At 43.7% G+C, this 18,190-nt stretch overlaps 1 long non-coding RNA gene across 1 annotated transcript in view; it reads left to right on the top strand.

Moving 5' to 3' along the window:
* Positions 1 to 18,190, top strand: part of LOC141373058 (uncharacterized) — a 206,381-nt gene that overhangs the window by 121,785 nt on the left and 66,406 nt on the right. Inside the window, exon 4 of the long non-coding RNA XR_012378689.1 lies at positions 11,856 to 11,997. This is a non-coding gene — a long non-coding RNA (uncharacterized lncRNA). The remainder of the gene's footprint in view (positions 1 to 11,855; positions 11,998 to 18,190) is intronic.

The following is an 18,190-nucleotide window of genomic DNA, read 5'->3' as shown; positions in this document are numbered from 1 at the left end:
TTTTTGTAGCTATCGACAGAGAACCTACTTAGAGGACCTTCTTGACAATTCCTCTTCCCTAAACGCCCTTTACTTATGCAACATATACTGATTAACTATGTATTACAGACAAGAACACTAGCAAAAAAGGAGCCCAAGATAACATACCTGGGGATGTAACTGAAGCATTAACTTCCAGGTATTTACCTAGCAGAGTAGAGCACTCTTCTCAGGCCCATGACTCGAGAAGGAAGCTTGTCTTACAAAATACACAAAGTGCCCTCTGTTTGGAATGAGGCAGTTATTTGGCATGCTAATTTTTCATATTCCTTTTGAAGACTAGGATCTCGTTCCAGAAGACTGCCCACTGACAACTTAGGAAATAGAACACAGATGCTGAAGGCAGAGGATAGCGATATAGTAGAAATTTTCTTCCTGCCAACCATGTTTTGAGTCAACTAGCCTTGGAGGCTGAGATGTCTCCAACCCATCAATGTCTGGTCCCAGGCAGCCATTCTTTTCTTTGGCCAGACCTGTTGGCACTTCAACATATGCATGCAACTCAGCACAGACTGTCTTCTGCATAAATTTGATATTTTGAAGATCAAATTTCATGTGCTCAGAAAATGAACTTGGAGGAATTCACACCTAAACTTGCCTGGTAGATCTAGCTTTCAAATTTTTCTGAATGATGAGTCCAAGTCCCACCTCCAAAGAATAATCAGATATAAGACAGGACATAAATTTCATTTTGAGGCTGTGAACTTCGAGATCATTGGCAAAAGTCCATTAACTTAATTTTCTGCTCTTGGAAACCCAAGAACCACCAGTCTGGCCCAGGGACTCTCTGCTTGTATGGTACTTGCCTCCCTCTTCAACTGATGAGATCTTTAGGTCAGGGTCTGTGTCATTTTTTTAATATCCCCTAAAACACTTAAACATACTGAAGCTCGACCATGGATAATTTGAAATAAGTGAAGGAATTGTTATAGAGATATAAAACCTTAGACGGGAAATATGAACCACAATTTTGGAGCAGAAATTTGACTTGGAGATGTTTTAATGTACAAGAAAGTAAAAAACTACTGAACTCATTTATATACCTAATGAATAATGTGCACAAAGACAGTATATATTCCATTCCTTTGGGCCTTTGTCCCATTGCTAATTTTTTTTCTTATTTTTAGCTCTATTTTTTATTGCTAGGTAATGTTTTGAAATGGATATCTCTGCTACTTCTCAGCATCACCCTATATGCGATATCCTTTTAGGGTCTTTTTAGAAAATAAACACTGTATTTTTATTATCAACTGAAATTTACATTTAAAGTTTTGGAAGATAATGGAATGGAGCAACTGCATCCAATTTACAACTGGTTGGAAGATTCTCTCTCTCTTTCTATCCATCTGTCTTTTACATGCATATGCACATACTCTGTGGACACACACACACACACACACACACACACACAGGATCAAGGACACTGTCAAGTTCCATTATTTCCATGTCATCTTAAGTCATTTCATAAGGTAATGAATAATGATAAAAAAATGATCTCCTAGCAGAATGCATTTATAGATTGTACAGGCATTTGGAAACTTGTCGATGGAATCTAGAGTCAAATCTGGAAGAGACAAAGGGCACAAGCAATACAAAAGAGAGAAAGACCAGATGGCCTTGTTTACATGTTAAAAGTGATAGAAAAATCTTGAGTGTGGAAAGCGGATACAAATATGGAACTCTCCTCAAACACCTGCGAAGGGTGGCTCTCAACTTCCTTGCGGATCAGTTGTGAAATTATCCTAATGATCTTTGGTCTAGTTTTTAAGGAGTACCATTTATTGTTAATACTTTACTAAATCTCCTGTGGGGGCAAAACAGGGATTTACAAGAAATAAAAATTCATTACAGATCATTTTCAGTGGCCGTGAGTGTTGAGTCTAGATGACTGTGGTGAAGAAAAGCACACGATGGAGGGGACCTGGGGATGAAATGCCTAGACAGTTACATTTAAACGTAATAACACACACAACAAGCAAAGAGTTGACATTAAAGAACAGAGAGATACTCCAAATAGGATGTAGGTCAAGGATAGTATTGCATAAATTATTACACAAAAATAATGCACAAGCAGAGGGTTTTCATTCTGATACTATTTTCTAGGGTGTAGATTGGCAATGAAGTGAGGCTTTGCAAGATCCGGAATGTCCATTACATACATTGTTGACAAGAAAAGAATGTTACTGGGGCGCTTGGGTGGCTCAGTCAGTGAAGAGTCTGCCTTCGGCTCAGGTCATGATCCCAGGGTCCTGGGATCGAGCCCCATGTCAGGCTTCCTGCTTAGCTGGGAGTCTGCTTGTCCCTCTGCTCCTGCCCCTCCCCCTGCTCTCTCTCTCTCTCACATAAATAACATCTGAAAAGAAAAGAAAAGAATGTTATTACATTTTGCCTCTGCAATTTTGACGAGACTGTGTCAATATGGTTGTGCCAAAATAGCTTTCTCTGCCTTCCTGGATAAAACCACTGCATAAGAATCAGCTGTGTCAAATGGGCAGCAGCAGGACTTCCTGCTGTGAACATTATGGCCAAGCTCACTTTACACGCCATTTCTGGGCTCCTTGTCTTGATCCCTGGTTACCCGCATCTCCCACACAGCCCTGGCTGAGTGAGAATCTACCTCTGTTACATAGTTGTTCATTGATTAATGTGTAAGTAGGAGACCCCAAGGAGCAAATTGATATTCGTGATTCTTCTCAAAATATAAGATTTTCTGCCGTGATTCATTTATTTACCTTGTTACTGGTGATTGGAGTTTTTCTCTACATAGAATATTGAACATTAGGTAAAACTATCACCCCAGTAATAGAAATAGGTAGCCTCTGTGGAGAGGTAAGATACAGAACAAAAGATGATCACATTCACTTTATCTTTCCTTCTGAGATTGTCAAGGAACCTGCCCTTCCATGGCTGGTTTGCCATCTTTCTGCATGCTTGGATTTAGTAGTCTCTCACACTGTTGAGGAATATTCTGGTTCTCCGCTTTCTGGGCATGGAGCAGGGTTGTACTTTCCCATTCTCCCTTTGAAGATAAACTTTGCCCTGTGACTTGCTTTTGCTAATGAGATGTGAACAGAAGTGATATGCAGGGTTTCCCTTTATCTCCTGTGGAAGCACATGGTCGTGGTGGAGATGCTGCCTCCGCTGCATGGGTCCCTGGCTGAATACATGGGGCAGAGCCCCCACTGTTACCTTGCATCACCATTAGCATGAGCGAGGTACAAACTTCGTCGTGTTAAACCACAGAGGTTTGTGAATGCAGCCCATCCTGGCTGGTGTATTGGAAAAGAGCAAAGTCATTCAGTCCACAAATGCATATGTGAATCTATATTCTTCCTTTAAATACCAGGAGTTCCAAATTAGTATTGGTTTTATATTCTCTTCGTAAGGGTCCCGAAAACAGAAAGACAAAAAATTGTTAGATTTCTGAATTTTTACTTCTGGTAAATCATTACTGCTTCATTAAACACCATTTAAAGCTGTGAAGTACTATTTATTTGTTAAAGTTTTAAAGTTATAATTATGGCAATAACTATGACTAAATCACTAATAAGGATTGGGATTGTACTGCCAGCGGTTCAATTGGTAAACTTTGTGAGCAGGTGACAAAGGACGATTAAAAAGAAATCTAGGACTGACGCACCAGAAAGTGTGATTTATTTTGTTTTGACAAGTGCAGTTTAGCTTTAATTTTACGTGATAATAATCTGTAAAGGGAGTGGAAATGTACTGGGATTCATTTTGGAAAGGTGATCCAAAACACCTCAAGACTGCACACTGTTCTTAAGTCTGCTGAGAAATGAGGTGTGACATTGCCAAGTTTCCATGTGAAAATGATTATGTTTGTAGATTGAGAGAGAATGAACCTAAATTATTCTATTGTATATTCTGGTTGACTGACACACAGATTTGCCTAATCGAGGATGTGTACTGCCAATAAGTGAGTGTCTTCTATTTTTCGATTTTCAGAAAACTACTTAATAATTCAAGTTTTTTTCCAGCAAGAATCACTCATATGTCCTGTGTTCATTTATATTCTTCTGTTATAGTTTGGTTGTAATCCAGGGTTTCCTGACTGATTAGCTATGCATGGCTTGTTTCAAACCAGTGCAAACTCAAGCATTCTCCTGGTCTTCTGGTTTCTTTTTCATGTGCAGTGTTACGTGGTTTCCTAACTTCTCCCGGAAATGTGGTTGTTAGTGCATGAAAAAACTTTAGTCGAGCCTTAAAAAAATGGAAATACCACCTCACAACAAGTCTATCATCGTATGCCAGAGAAATTATCTCTCTCTCTCTTATCTGGCCCAGGAAAAAAAAGAAAAATGCAAAATAAGAAACTGAAAACTGAATTATCCATTAACTATTTGATATCAAAACCCTCCTAAATGTCTTGAGGCATCATTACTTAATCTTAGATTTTTTTTGCTGCCTCAAATGTCTATACACACACACACCATATATATATATATATATAGCCAACACAAGGAGGCTTAATTATTATTATAGTAACATCAAAATTTGCATATAAATTATATATTAGAAAGGATACCCCCAGAAAGTGATTGTATATAGTTTTTTGTTGTTGTTTTTAACCATTCCTTCTATTCTATTACTTTAAATTCAGGCGATAACGATCTCTCTTTAAACTTCTCCCAGGATTACTTTGCATTACTCCTTATTTGTTCCTTGAAAAGCTTCTGCAGATGAAAGGTTATTTACTATAGCCCTTGCACTCACTAAAACTTAATAGGAAAAATACTTACAAGCAGTGCAGTAGTATCTGTCAGAAAAGCAATAATTTGGTTTCAAAAACCTGTCTGATCCTTTTTCTTTTCCAAGAACCAGTTCTGCCAACCGATACAAAATTGCATACCGGAGACTCCAATGGGCAAAAAGCAAACGCCTATAGGAAGCCCTAACTCAGAGGTTCTGTTTTCTCTTTTTCTGTATGGATGTTTCTAAGAGCAGGGAGGCACATGCCATTAGTGGGGGCTGGAGCCAGATAGCATTTCAGCAATTCTGGAAGGTGGCTGTGTGATCTGAATGGCTCTCGGGTCATTCCCATACATCCTTGTGGCGAAGAACAAGCTATTTCTCCTTCTTCCCTTGAAAATCATTGCCCCGATGATGGAGACAATGTTTCAGTAGCACCTGTTGAGAAAGAATGAGATAACTCCTGACTTGTCTTTGAACTGAACTCTTTTAGGTGCATATTGTGAAGTTATTAAGAGTTCCAAACAGCTTATTCTTTTTAGCCATCTTTGTTGTCAAAGGTATGCACTAAAATTCTGGATCACAAGTAAGATTGTCAGGAAGGGACCTTTTACTCTGTTACTTTTAAATAAGTAGGCCCCATCCTCTTGCTAGATAGAACCGCACTCAGAGGAAATGAGGGCATAAATGGCACCCCCAAGGATCCTGACAAGGCTTTGGTAGTTCTTCATGGTTTCTGGGTACTCTTTGTGCTCAGCCTGTGTGGCTTAAGTGTTACTCACTTGGGTCCCTTTGGCTTCTGGGTTTACTAAGGCAGCAACTAAATCTGTACATGAGACTTTTCTAGTTTTTTCTCTTAAATTTTGAGTTATTTGTGGCTCCCTTGTCCAATACCTCTTATCCCCACCCCGCATTCCCAAGGCATTTATGGCCCTCAATATAAAATGGCTCTATAGAGGATCTCGACCTTTTCAGCCTCAGCGCCTCCTAGCCTCCTGATGTGTACATTGCCTTCTAAAATGTTTTCTGAAAGTTTTGCCCACCCCCACCCTGACTCCAGGCCTTGTCCACACTCCTCCCCTTGTTGGGAATGTGCTTCTAATTTTCACTGAACCTCTGAGAATCAGTACATCCCGAGAAGCTTCCCAGTTCAGTGAATGGCATCACCATCTACCATATTGCCTGGGACCAGGGCATAGCTGGTGTTCTTGATTCCTTCTTACCCTCCCTCTCCGTCATCTGTCCTTCAGCAACTCCTGTCATTTCTATTCCCAAATACATTCCCTATTCTAAGGACCTCTAGCCATCTCCCCAAGGACTATTGTCATCCAAGCCACCGCCTGTCTTGGATGGCCAAAGCAGATCCCCAGCTGGTCTCCCTATGTCCACATATGACCCACACAAAACATTCTCCACTCAGTAGCCAGCATGATCTTTTATTTATTTATTTATTTTTAAAAGAAGATTTTATTTATTTGAAAGAGAGTGCACATGCGCACACAAGGGGAGGTGGGGAGGGGCAGAGGGAAAGAGAGAACCAGACTCCCCGCGGAGCAGGGAGCCCAATCTGGGCCTCGATCCCAGCACCCTGAGATCATGACCTGAGCCAGAGGCAGAGGCTTCACCGACTGAGCCACCCAGGTGCCCCTAACATCTTTTGAAAGTATAGAGCAGACCGTATCACCCCCTGAGAAGCCCCACAGTGGTCTCCAATGGCTGTAGTTATCTGGTCTCTGGTACCTCCTCAGCTTCATCGTTTACTTCTCTTCCCTTGTTCATTATATCCCTGCGTCACAGGCCTTCTTTCTGTTCCTTGAACAACTGAAACACATTCTCCTCTGGGACTTTACATTTGTTGTTCCATCCACAGGGAATCCACTTACCCGCAAATCTCTGCTGCTTAAAATTCAAGTCTAAGTGTGAATGCGACCTCCTTAGAGAGGGTGTCCTCAGTCACCATACATAAAATAACCCCACACCCCAGTGACTCTATGTCCTATTAGGCTATTTTGTTTTCACTGAAATTCTTACTATAATCATTTTCTTAAGCTGCCCCTCCCACATCAAAATGGATATTTGTTTTCTTCTTTTTTTTTTAAAGATTTTATTTATTTATTTGAGAGAGAGAGAATGAGAGATACAAAGCACGAGAGGGAAGAGGGTCAGAGGGAGAAGCAGACTCCCTGCCGAGCAGGGAGCCCGATGTGGGACTCGATCTCAGGACTCCAGGATCATGACCTGAGCCGAAGGCAGTCGCTTAACCAACTGAGCCACCCAGGCGCCCTATTTGTTTTCTTCTTAACCACTCACTGGGTACCCAGTGCCTCAATCAAGGCCAGCACAAAAATATTGTCCGTCTGAGGGAAGAAGTCCGAAATGCTGCTTCCTTCATGAATGCTCATTAGCTCCTCCTACGGTACCTCCCCTACCTACAGTTATGTACTTGTTTCCCTGTTAGAGTCGAAGCTTTTCCAGGCCCCGAGCTAGGTTCAAATGGTTACCCTCCAGAGCGCTGTTTGTATATATTTACTGAATTCAATTATACTCTTAAAGGAAATCTAGTAACAAAGTTCAGTAGCAGGCTGGCGTATCAGAGAGAAATAGAAACAATTAGCCACAGCCTCAAACCCTTATCACATAGGCTGTTCATTTTCAGGTAGTCATTCTCCAGTAGGATTTATTTCTGCAGAACCTGCCATCGGTCTATTGGTTCAAAAGCAAAGGAAGCAGAACTGGCAAATGGATGAGCAAAGAAAAAGGCTCATGTCTTCAAAAGTTTAATCAGTACCTACTGTATGGCATGATGTCCTGACAATAGACAGGCAAGGTCATGGAGCGGAGGTGTTCGGAAGAAAGCTATCAGTCTTTAAGCAGAGGGGGAAAGGAACAAGCAGAGGAAATGAATGATAAAAAGGAGACTGATGTTCAGAAAATCAACTTTCAAGCCAGACCAAGGAGAATATAGGAAAACTTTCTAAATCTCTACAGTGGTGTTGGTTACTGTGCTCTCCATAGCAGGTAAAGAAAAGACACTCTCAGGCCTCTGTAATGTGTAAATTGCTTTTAGTCACTCTCCCCAGGAAAGCAAGACGTGTCAGCTTGCAAGTTGTTAGACTGCCAATCCTATTGTCAGGCAACCAGGACATTTGAATTCAAAAGTGCTGAAATTCCATTTGGGGGTTTTCTGCCACAAATCCCTAACATAGCCCGAGACCTCTGGCTAGCAAATGAGTAAGCTTCACACATCAAATCTCTTTTCGAATGTATTTTAAACAGCTCCGCTCGGAGAGTCCTGGCAACAAGTTACAAATGGAGGGGTACTCCACAAGGCTGGGGACAGGTGAGAGGGAGGGCGGGCGGTTCTTGCAGGAAGAACAACAGCTACCCACTGTCACCGCAGGGCCTTTGTTCTTTCCCTTTTATTCATTTAACAAATCTTCCTGGCAAGGCAGTGCATCACAATGCTGTGGGACTTAGGCTTGGCAGCAGCAGGTTTTCTTTAAATCCTATTGCACTGGTTAGTCTTATGTGTCGACCTGGCGAGGCCAAGTTATTCAATCACACTTGAATCTAGGCGTTGCTGTGAAGGTATTTTGGATTTCGTAGATTTGACATCTATGAAAGGCAGTCAGTGGCCTTTACATAAAGGAGATTATCCTTGATAATCTGGGTGGGCCTCATCTAATCAGGGAAAGGACTTAAGAGCAAAACTGAGGTTTCCCCGAGAGAGAAGAAATTCCACCAGTGACCCGCAGCATCGACTCTCGCTTGAGAGTTTCCAGCCTGCTGTCGGCCTGCCCTGAAGCTTTTAGACTTGCCCAGCCAGACCTTGACAACTGTATAAGCCAGTTCCTAGAAATTTCTTCTTACCTCCCTCCCTCTCTCATTATATATAGTCTGAGTAGAATTTATAGTAGAATGTTTGTATACACACTAGTAGGCTTATAGGTGTGTGTGTGTATATATATATATAATCTTTTAGTTTTGTTTGTCTGGTAAAACCCTGGCTGACACACCTAGGGACTGAGCTGACCTTGGGAAAGGTCCTTATTGTCCATGTGCCTCAGTTTCTTTATCTATAGAATTAGGGTAGCAAGAGCACCCATCTCACGGGCTTCTGGCAAGGATTAAATGAGTTAATAAATGTAGGTCCTGAGACTAGGGATTGGCACATAGTAAGTCCTCTTTTTAATTACTAAGCATCTATTGTTTGCTTAAAATAGCTGCTGGGGAGAAGTAAGAGTGATAAAGATGAAATGCTTGACATTAAGAAGCATGCGTTCCTCAGAGGTTTACAAGGCATAATCACAATTAAATGCAATCAGAATGTAACCATAGTACACACTCATAATTAGGGAAAGGTTGGCTTATAATGCTAATACTACTCCTAATGAGGATAGATAATATTTATCTACTATATGCTAAGTATGGCATAATTTCGTTTGCTTGTTTTTTTCATTCTTCCTTTGTTCATCTATTATTTCACTTAACAAACGTTCGTTGGGCTCCTGTTCTATATTAGGTATAGTTTTGGTGCTAAGGATATAGTGGAAAATCAGATTTTCCTCCTTGTAATATATATTCTAGCGAGGACTACAAATCGGACGGATATGCCTCCTTGTAATATATATTCTAGCAGGGACTACAAAAAATACATACATGAAAAAAATATGTCATATAATTTCAAGTATGGGTAAGTTCTAGGAAGAAGGACAAAGTATGGTAAGAATGGGCAGGGCAGGTCTGGTGACACCTCAGCTGAGACCTGAAGCAGCAGCTTTGCAAATATCTCGGGGAAGATGACTTGACATAAGAAAGCAGGAAGTGTGAGGCGCCTGTGGTTAAGCTTCTGACTCTTGATTTCAGCTCAGGTCGTGACCTCGGGGTCATGAGACTGAGCCCTGCGCCTGGCTCCATGCTCAGCAGGGAGTCTGCTTGCGATCCTCTCCCTCTGCCTCTGCATCTCCCCCCACCCATCTCTCTCAAATAAATAAATCTTAAAAAACAAACAAACAAACCCAGCAAGTATGAAGGCCCTTAGATTGAGAATAATCTTGACATATTGGAGGAAAATAAAGAAGCCCACCGTGGCTGTGTTTGAATGAGCAGTGGGAAGGCCAGTAAAGAAATGAGGCGGGGAAGGGCAGAGGAGCCCAGACCTTACAGAGCCTGTAGGCCGTGATGAGTTTTATTTTACTTGAAGTGTGATGGGAAAATGTTGATGCATTTTAAGTAGGAAATGCAGATGCTTATCGTAGATGCCGGGGAAAAGTCTGAGCTCTGCTAGTGTGGGAGTGGAGAGAGGAGTGAACACAGCAAGTGTAGAGTAGCTCCTGGAGTAGAACAGGTGAGGGAGGACGCTGGCGGCCATGCCGGTGACGGGCACGGAGGGCATGAGACGTGGGTGACAGAACGGATTCGGAGGAGAGAGATGTGGGATAAAGCCTGAAGTTAAGATGCACACGGTGCGTTGACATCTCTGAGCTTCACAGGTTTCAAAGGCCTAAGTATGAGTTCCCCGGCTGTTTCCAGATATGCTCCCCACCCAGCCTCAAAGCCTCCCCACCTGGGACTTCCTCCCTCGGTGGGTCCAGCGGCACTCCACCCCGTCCTATCTAACAGTTTTCGCTTCCCTGCCAGCCTGTGAAATTATTCAAACAAGCCAATCACATCCTCCCACTGGGAAGGAAGCCCCCCCCCCCCCCCCTTCCGCGCCTGGGGCCGGGGCTTCCTGGCTTGTTCATTCTGTTCCTGAGCGCGCCCCCTCGTGGCCCTGCGTGGCATGCGCTGCCTGTCTACTCCGGGCTGTGCCGAACCTGTGGCCGGGGAGCTGCTGGTCCCATCTGTCCAGGGGTGGGTGCGGCGTGTTGGGCCATCTCTTACTATCTCTGGCAGGGGAATCCCTCCCTCACCAGTGGAGTGAATAGGAGGCGATCGGAACAAATGCCGTCACAGACACAACGGCCCAGCCACAACCCAGGGCCCCCCCGTCAGCTTTCATACGCAGCTCTTGGCTCATTCCCTGGCGCCTCAGGTGGCCAGAAGGTCCGCGCCGTGACTGATTGGGTGGAGACAGAAACTGAAAGAAATCCAAAATACCCTGAAGGAGTTTGTACCGACAGAAAGAGAGAGAGAGAGAGAGAGAGAGAGAGAAGAGAGAAGAGTGAGGGGGAGGCCTGCACTGCAGGGGAAAGGCAGGGCTGTGGCAGAAGATGGTTTCTATCCCCCAAGGTCTGGGTTGCGGGCATAGCCATTTTCTGCTGCCTCTGGCTCCGTCACAGCAGAGAACCTAATTCTCAAGAATTACAGAACAAAAACAGAAACAGAAGACATCCATGACACCCCTGGGCACAGGAGAGGGGTTAATTCAAACCTGACTTAAGCCCGGGGTCCTTGAGCCATACAACCATTGCCACCGGGGAGGGCCCTACTCTCCGCACAGAGAAAGGGACCGAGGGCGTCCGTTGCTTGCATTCCCATCAGCTCCTTCAAGCGGGCGGCGCGGGCGTGGGCTGGGGAAAGCTGTGCGGCTCGGTCGCAGGCTCAGAGCCCCTTTAGGAAGCCCCTTTAGGAAGGTGGCAAGTTGGCACTTTTTTTTTATGGTTTTAAACTTTTTCCACTTCTTAAAGAAACATTATATATATATACAACTGGAATTATATATAAATGTATACATGAGTTTATATATATACTTGTACTTATATATATTCATATATATATAAGTATATATTATGTATATACTTTTTTATGGTTTTAAATTTTTTCTACTTCTTAAAGAAACATTATGTATATATATGACTGGAATTATATATAAATGTATACATGAGTTTATATATATACACACTGATACTTATACATATATAAGTATATGTTATATATATACTTATACTTAAATATATACCTTTATATATATATATATATATATATATATATATATATATATATATATAAATCACTGTAACTTTCATGCTGTGGTTCCATGCACTTAGGCCCCATACCCAATACCCAGTATTATTGAAATTACTGACTCCATTCTATCAGTAATCAGTAAATATTTATGATTACACATTAGGTTAATATGTTCCTCTTGGTGTCTATTTCAACAGCCTCCGAGCTGCCGTTCACCTTCAACTCTGAAGGACCACATACACCTTTACCAGGCTACCTGTGGAGTGTTCCAGGAGCTTTGCCATTGCACAGTCTCGGCAGGGAAGCTCTTAGCTGCATTCCCCTTTCTCAGGAGCACAGGTATGGCATTGCATTGAAATTCTCTGGAGACATTTATTTGACACACTCATTAAGGATCTACAAACACAAAATAGCTTACTGTCTAGTGGGCAACTGTCCCACACATAGTGTAATGCCTTGTCACCTTGGCTAAATTTTTGAAAATTATTTGGTAAATGAAGAGATGTTCCATTCCTGAGACTATCAAAACACAGCTATTAACCTTTCTAGCACCCAAATATGAATACAAGTCCAACATCTTTTAGTCATTTTGGAGCTCTGAAGGCAACATACCGCCCTTAAAATTTAAAATTTTGCTTAACGCATTGATGCCATTGCTTACAAATCACCCCAACCTGGATGCGCACCCTTCTCCAAAAAAAGGCTGTAGAATCTGTCCAAATTGAAATCAACAAGAATTCCTGTAGTGTTCTTAGAGAGTCTTTCATTGCGGAGGCTTTAGCAACTCCTCTTGTAGAGTCTCTGGGTTGCTTGTGATGGCCATAAATTGCCCTTCCTTGGCCCTGTGTCATACATCATCAGAGTGGAAATGGCAGGCCACTTACTGGGCTTTCTTGGAAATAGAGGCTCTAACAGACCCTGAATCTATGGCCCTCCATGTCATTGTGTCTACATTCATGAAAGCAACACCCCATAAGCTTGGCACAACTACCGAGGCCACCTTGATGCAGAATGGAGCCAAAAATGGGCCCTCGGGCATATTCTACCTGTAGGAGGCAGTGGCCTCCCCTGTCCTCAGTCCCTTGCCATATAATATGGTGCTAGAGGAGGATACCAGTTTCCCAGACTCCTTGCCTATCAGGGAAGCCCCTTGAGATTAAAGGAATTAATAGAAATGACATTTTATGGGCTTGATAAATGAAATCACTGCCATCATATGTGATGGAGCTCAGTGGAATGTTGCTGTTTTCCATCCCTTAACCAGGATGTCCCTGATAAAGGATGGGATCTGAAGGTTAGCACAGATGCCCAAATTTCAGGCATCCATCTCAGCACAGGGTGCCTTGACCAACAAATGGCCTCATCTGCACCTTTGACAAACTGGAGTCATTACCTAAGTATTGCCCCATTTGGGGTAAAGAGCTCTGGGCATCTACCTCATAGACACCCAAGATAAAAGTCATGGTAACAGACGTTTCTACATATAGTAAGGCCACAACACAGGGCTTTCACCAGGACACTCCCATCCTCTTTGGAGTAGTTTCAGACATCATTGATAGTGACTAGGGCATTAATTTCCATTTATCAGAATACGCAAAGCTAGGCTCTTGGAGAATGTGTTTAGTGGAACATTCACTTCCCTTACAGACCAAGCAGCTGCTTTAATTGAGAGGCCCAGTGGTTCCTCAGAGAACTCCTATTTAAGTTATCAAGTGGCCAGTGAACCTCCCACTGGGTGTCACTACTGCCACAGGCATTGATTAATCTAAATTCACACCCCCAAGGCACATGTACCTCTACACTCATGCCATGCCCGTCCCTCAATTGCCTGTATTGACCATAGAGGAGGATATCTCTCAAGTTCATGTTTTTGACAACCACCCCACCGTATGGTCCTCTCCCACTTGGTCACATGCCCATGATGCTTCCTGGAGAGGTACTTCTACTCCCCAACAGTCTCAGTCATCAGCAAGGTTTAAACTGATGTCAAGTGTTCAAAGGGTCCGTTGTGGTATAAGGACTAAAATTAAGATGCAGTGGTTAAGTGCTGCCTTGACATCTTGAGCTTTCGCAGGGTCCCAGTGGCCGAAGCACGAGTACCCCAGTTCTTTCTAGATATGCTTCCCACCTGGCTAGCTCCCACATCAGCTGCACCAGCTGCACTGCACCAGGGCCTCAGCTTAACAGATTTCACTTCTCTATCATCCGCAAAATTATTCAGCCAAGCCAATCATATGCCCCTGCTGGAACAAGAGGTTACCCCCACTCTTACTCCTACCAAGCCTGTCTTCCACAGCTCTTGCTTGTTCACTCTGTTCCTGAACACAGCCCTCGCGTGGTCCTGCCTGGTATGTGTTGTCCTTCTGCCCCGGGCTGTTGGGCGCATGTGACTAAGAAGGGGCTGCCAATCTCATCTGTCCAGGGTTGGGTGCCATGTGTTTGGTTATGTCATACTAATTAGGGAGGAGATTCCCTCCTTCACCCACAGGGTGGGAAAGAGGCAATCAGGATCAGATCAAACAGCATTTGCTGATAGATGGGAGGTGCCAGGGAAGGGGAGGGTCAAGAATGTCATCCAGATTTTTTATGTGAGAAACTGAGTAAATGCTGATGTTACTTCCTAAAAGGGGAAAAGATAGGGAAGGAGAAGTTTTGGGGGGAGGAAATTAAGAAGAGGGTCGGAGAGAGAAAAGACTGTATTGTCAAGCAAGATGGAACGGAATAAAATGGTTTTGAGAAATGATGAGGGAGAAATCACTTCCAGCTGGGAGAATCAAACAGGCTCACGTGAAGGGAGGCGTTTGAATCGAGCCTTGTTGAAAAGACTCCCAGAGCTAGTGCTGGGATTATATATTCCAGCAGATGGTAATAGCAAACCAAGGAAGAAAGTTAGGGAAGCCCAGAAGGACAAGTGATGTGGCTTAGCTGATTAGCAGTCACAGTCAAGGCTGTGAACATATGGCTGGGCCTGCCTTATCAAAGACCTTGAACCCTGACTGGGTCCACGATGAGAGCTTAAATCTTACCTAGAAGGCATTAGACTGTGTTGAGGTTTGCCAGCAGTGATGAAAGCTGTGCACTCAGAAGACCGTTCTCCCCCTCCGTGTGTCCAGCATGGAAGTGGGTGTGGTGGAAGTTGGGAGAACAGGGAGCAGTTTTTGCAATTGTCTGTGCTTAGGAATGATGACGGTCTTATGTCGGATAAAACCAGGAACAGATGTGAGAGACTTGCAGGAAGAGGAGAAAGACGAAAACCATTTGAACGGGGGTCTTGTGGGGTGAAGGAGAAGAGAGAGAAGTTCCCAATCGTTCGACGTCTAGGAGATTGTACAGTTGCCAGCAAATGTGAATGAAGATCATGGGAAGAGGAATAGGTCTGAGCCAACGGGGATGATTTTCATTTCAGCATGCTAAGTTTGAGATGTGGCTGTGACTTTTGTATTGAGGTAGCGGGAAACAGGGATTACCCCTTTTGGAAAGAGATCAGGGTTCTGGCTATCAGTTTAGATACAGAGGCTGCAGCAGTGGCTGAGGTGAGCCTGGAAGAAGCTCTCCAGACATCACTTCGTGCCTCTTCCCCTTCTCACTGCCCTCCAGCCACCCTGGCTCCCCTCTGCCCTGGGAACCGGTCAGGCATCCTTTCATTTTTTTTTGTGAAATATTTGTAATATTTTATTTTTAGCATATTTTAGATATTTGAAGTGTGGTACCATATGAATTTTTAAAAATGGATTGTCTTTACCTTTTTTTAAAATTTAAATTCAATTAATTAACATCTAGTGTATTACTAGTCTTAGAGGTAGGGTTCAGTGACTCATCAATTGCATATAACACCCAGTGCTCATCACATCAAGTGCCTTCCTTAATGTCCATCACCCAGTTACCTCAGCCCCCCACCCCCATCCCCTCCATAACCCTCAGTTTGTTCCTTATGGTTGAGTCTCTTATGGTTTGTCTCCCTCTCTGATTACGTCTTGTTTTATTTTTCCCTCCCTTCCCCTATGCTCCTCTGTTTTGTTTCTTAAATCCACATGAGTGAAATCAAATAACTGTCTTTCTCTGATTGACTTATTTTGCTTAGCATAATACCCTTTAGTAGTTCCATCCACATTGTTGCAAGTGGCAAGATTTCAGTTTTTGATGGCTGCGTAATATTGCATTGCATATGTACACCACTTCTTCTTTATCCATTCATCTGTCAGTGGACATCAGGGCTCTTTCCATAGTTTGGCTCTTGTGGACGTTGCTGCTATAAACACTGGGGTGCATGTGCCCCTTCAGATCCCTACACTTGTATCTTTGGGGTAAATCCCTAGTAGTGCAATTGCTGGGTCGTAGGGTAGCTCTATTTTCAACTTTTTGAGGATTCTCCATACTGTTTTCCAGAGTGGCTGTACCAGCTTGCATTCCTAGCAGTGTAAGAGGGTTCCCCTTTCTCTGCATCCTCACCAACATTTATTGTTTCCTGACTTGTTAATTTTAGCCGTTCTCACTGGTGTGGGACAATTAGACAGGCTCATGCAGAAGAATGAAACTGGACCGTTTTCTTACACCATATACAAAAATAAACTCAAAGTGGATGAAAGACCTAAATGTGAGACAGGAATTCATCAAAATCCTAGAAGAGAACACAGGCAGCAACCTCTTCGACCTCAGCTGCGGCATCTTCTGGCTAGACACATCTCCAAAGGCAAGGGAAACAAAGGCAAAAATGAGCTTTTGGGACTTCATCAAGATGAAAAGCTTTTGCACAGCAAAGGAAATAGTCGACAAAACCAAAAGACAACCTACAAAATGGGAGAAGATTTTTGCAAATATTTTATCAGATAAAGGGCTAGTATCCAAAATCTATAAAGAACTTATCAAACTCAACACCCAAAGAACAAATAATCCAGTCAAGAAATGGGCAGAAGACAGGAACAGACATTTCTCCGAAGAAGACATACAAATGGCCAACAGACACGTGAAAAAAATGCTCAACATCACTTGGCATCAGAGAAATACAAATCAAAACCACATCAGGGCCTATTTCTACTTGCCCTTCCCGCAGATAGATGGGCCATCTCTCTCCCTCCAGAATCTGCATGGCTCACTACCCCCTTCACCTTATTCAGACCTCTGCTTCAATGTTCCCTCAGCCAAGAGACATTCGCTGGTCACTCCATATAGAATGGCGCTCCTTCTTCCCTCTGACATTCTCTGTCCCCTTACCCTGTTTTACGCTTCTTCATGGCACCTATGAATATCATATATTTGCATTTTGTGGGTCGCTCCCCCTTCTAGAAGGTAAGCTGTGTGAGACTGAGGACTTTGTTTTAGTTAATGCTCTGTCCATGTATTTGTTACACAGTGTACTTAGTGTTGTTATGAATTAGGTGACAGAGGGTAAGACGGAAGATGGAAGAGAGAGAGGGAAGATTGGGGGGGGGAATGGGATCAGAGGCATGGGCAAGCAGCACTCTGTATACTTCATGGTGGGCATCTTGTTGTTCTGTTCATCCTGCTGGTGGCACCCTGATTTTCCCCTGGGTCACCAACTGCCCTTCCACTGTGAGCCCGGGGTTCAGGCAGTCGGCTCCCAGCACTGTGTGATGTGGGATTCAAGTCTGGCTAGTCACAGCGTCCAGTCCAAGAGACCCACTTCCATCCACCAATAGCACCGGAAGGCAGTGTGCACAGTGGTTAGGAGTCCAGACTCTGGGTTTTGACTCCTGGGCCCAAACACTTCCTCCATCACTAGCTGGATGAATACCTCGGGGAAGCAACCTCCCTCCTCCCTGTCTCAGGATAATATAGGATTGTTGTGCAGATCAAGTGAGTTAACATAAGGACAGCTCTGAGATCAGTGGCTGGCACAGAGTAAGAGTTCTGGAAGTTATCATCTGGTGAGGAAAGGCAAGTGCTCTTTTCTGTGGAATTCGAAGCCAAGACGCTGTAGTCTTGGACGTGCTGAGGGGCCATCTTGCCACCACGTGGAAGCCAAGAATAAAGCCATGTGGAGGAGAACTGCACTGCAGGATGGAGAAATACGGACTCTCGATGAGGTCTCTGATTTGCTTAAGGACATTGGCGTTGGCTTGTCAGGCCATTTGTAATGGAAGGGTCAGTCAATACAACTTCTACTAATATTTCCCTCTGTTGGATGGGTGGTACCCCTTGCTCCCTTGTTTCAGGCGATTCTGTGAGTTGTCTAAATCTTTTCTGTTACTGTAACCCCATTCTGGAAAGCACTAACCAAGCTACCTGGCTTGCTTGTTTTTTTTGTTATCGTTGGCTCCCTGAGCTCCTGTGACTCCCCTACTCTGCTGTGCCGGGCAGGGGAGACCTCAGAGCTCCTCAGTGGCCAGGGCAAGGTCTGCCCTTGCTGTCCTCTGTGCTTGGCCTCTCATCCTTTTCTGTCTTGCTGCTTTTCATAAAAAAACACACGCTTCCTTCCACCTTATGTTTGTGTCTCCTTGCTCCGCTGACCCGTGCCGCTTCAGAATGGGAAGGTCTGACAAGGGGGGAAAGGGAGAAAGAGTTAGTGCCGGAC

Source organism: Callorhinus ursinus, unplaced genomic scaffold, assembly GCF_003265705.2.
Source record: "Callorhinus ursinus isolate GAN/ISIS: 27379988/994484 unplaced genomic scaffold, GSC_fseal_2.0 scaffold7, whole genome shotgun sequence".
Classification (NCBI taxonomy): Eukaryota; Metazoa; Chordata; class Mammalia; order Carnivora; family Otariidae; genus Callorhinus; species Callorhinus ursinus.
Note: the sequence above shows the minus strand (reverse complement) of the source record. Positions and strands in the feature narration are given on the sequence as shown.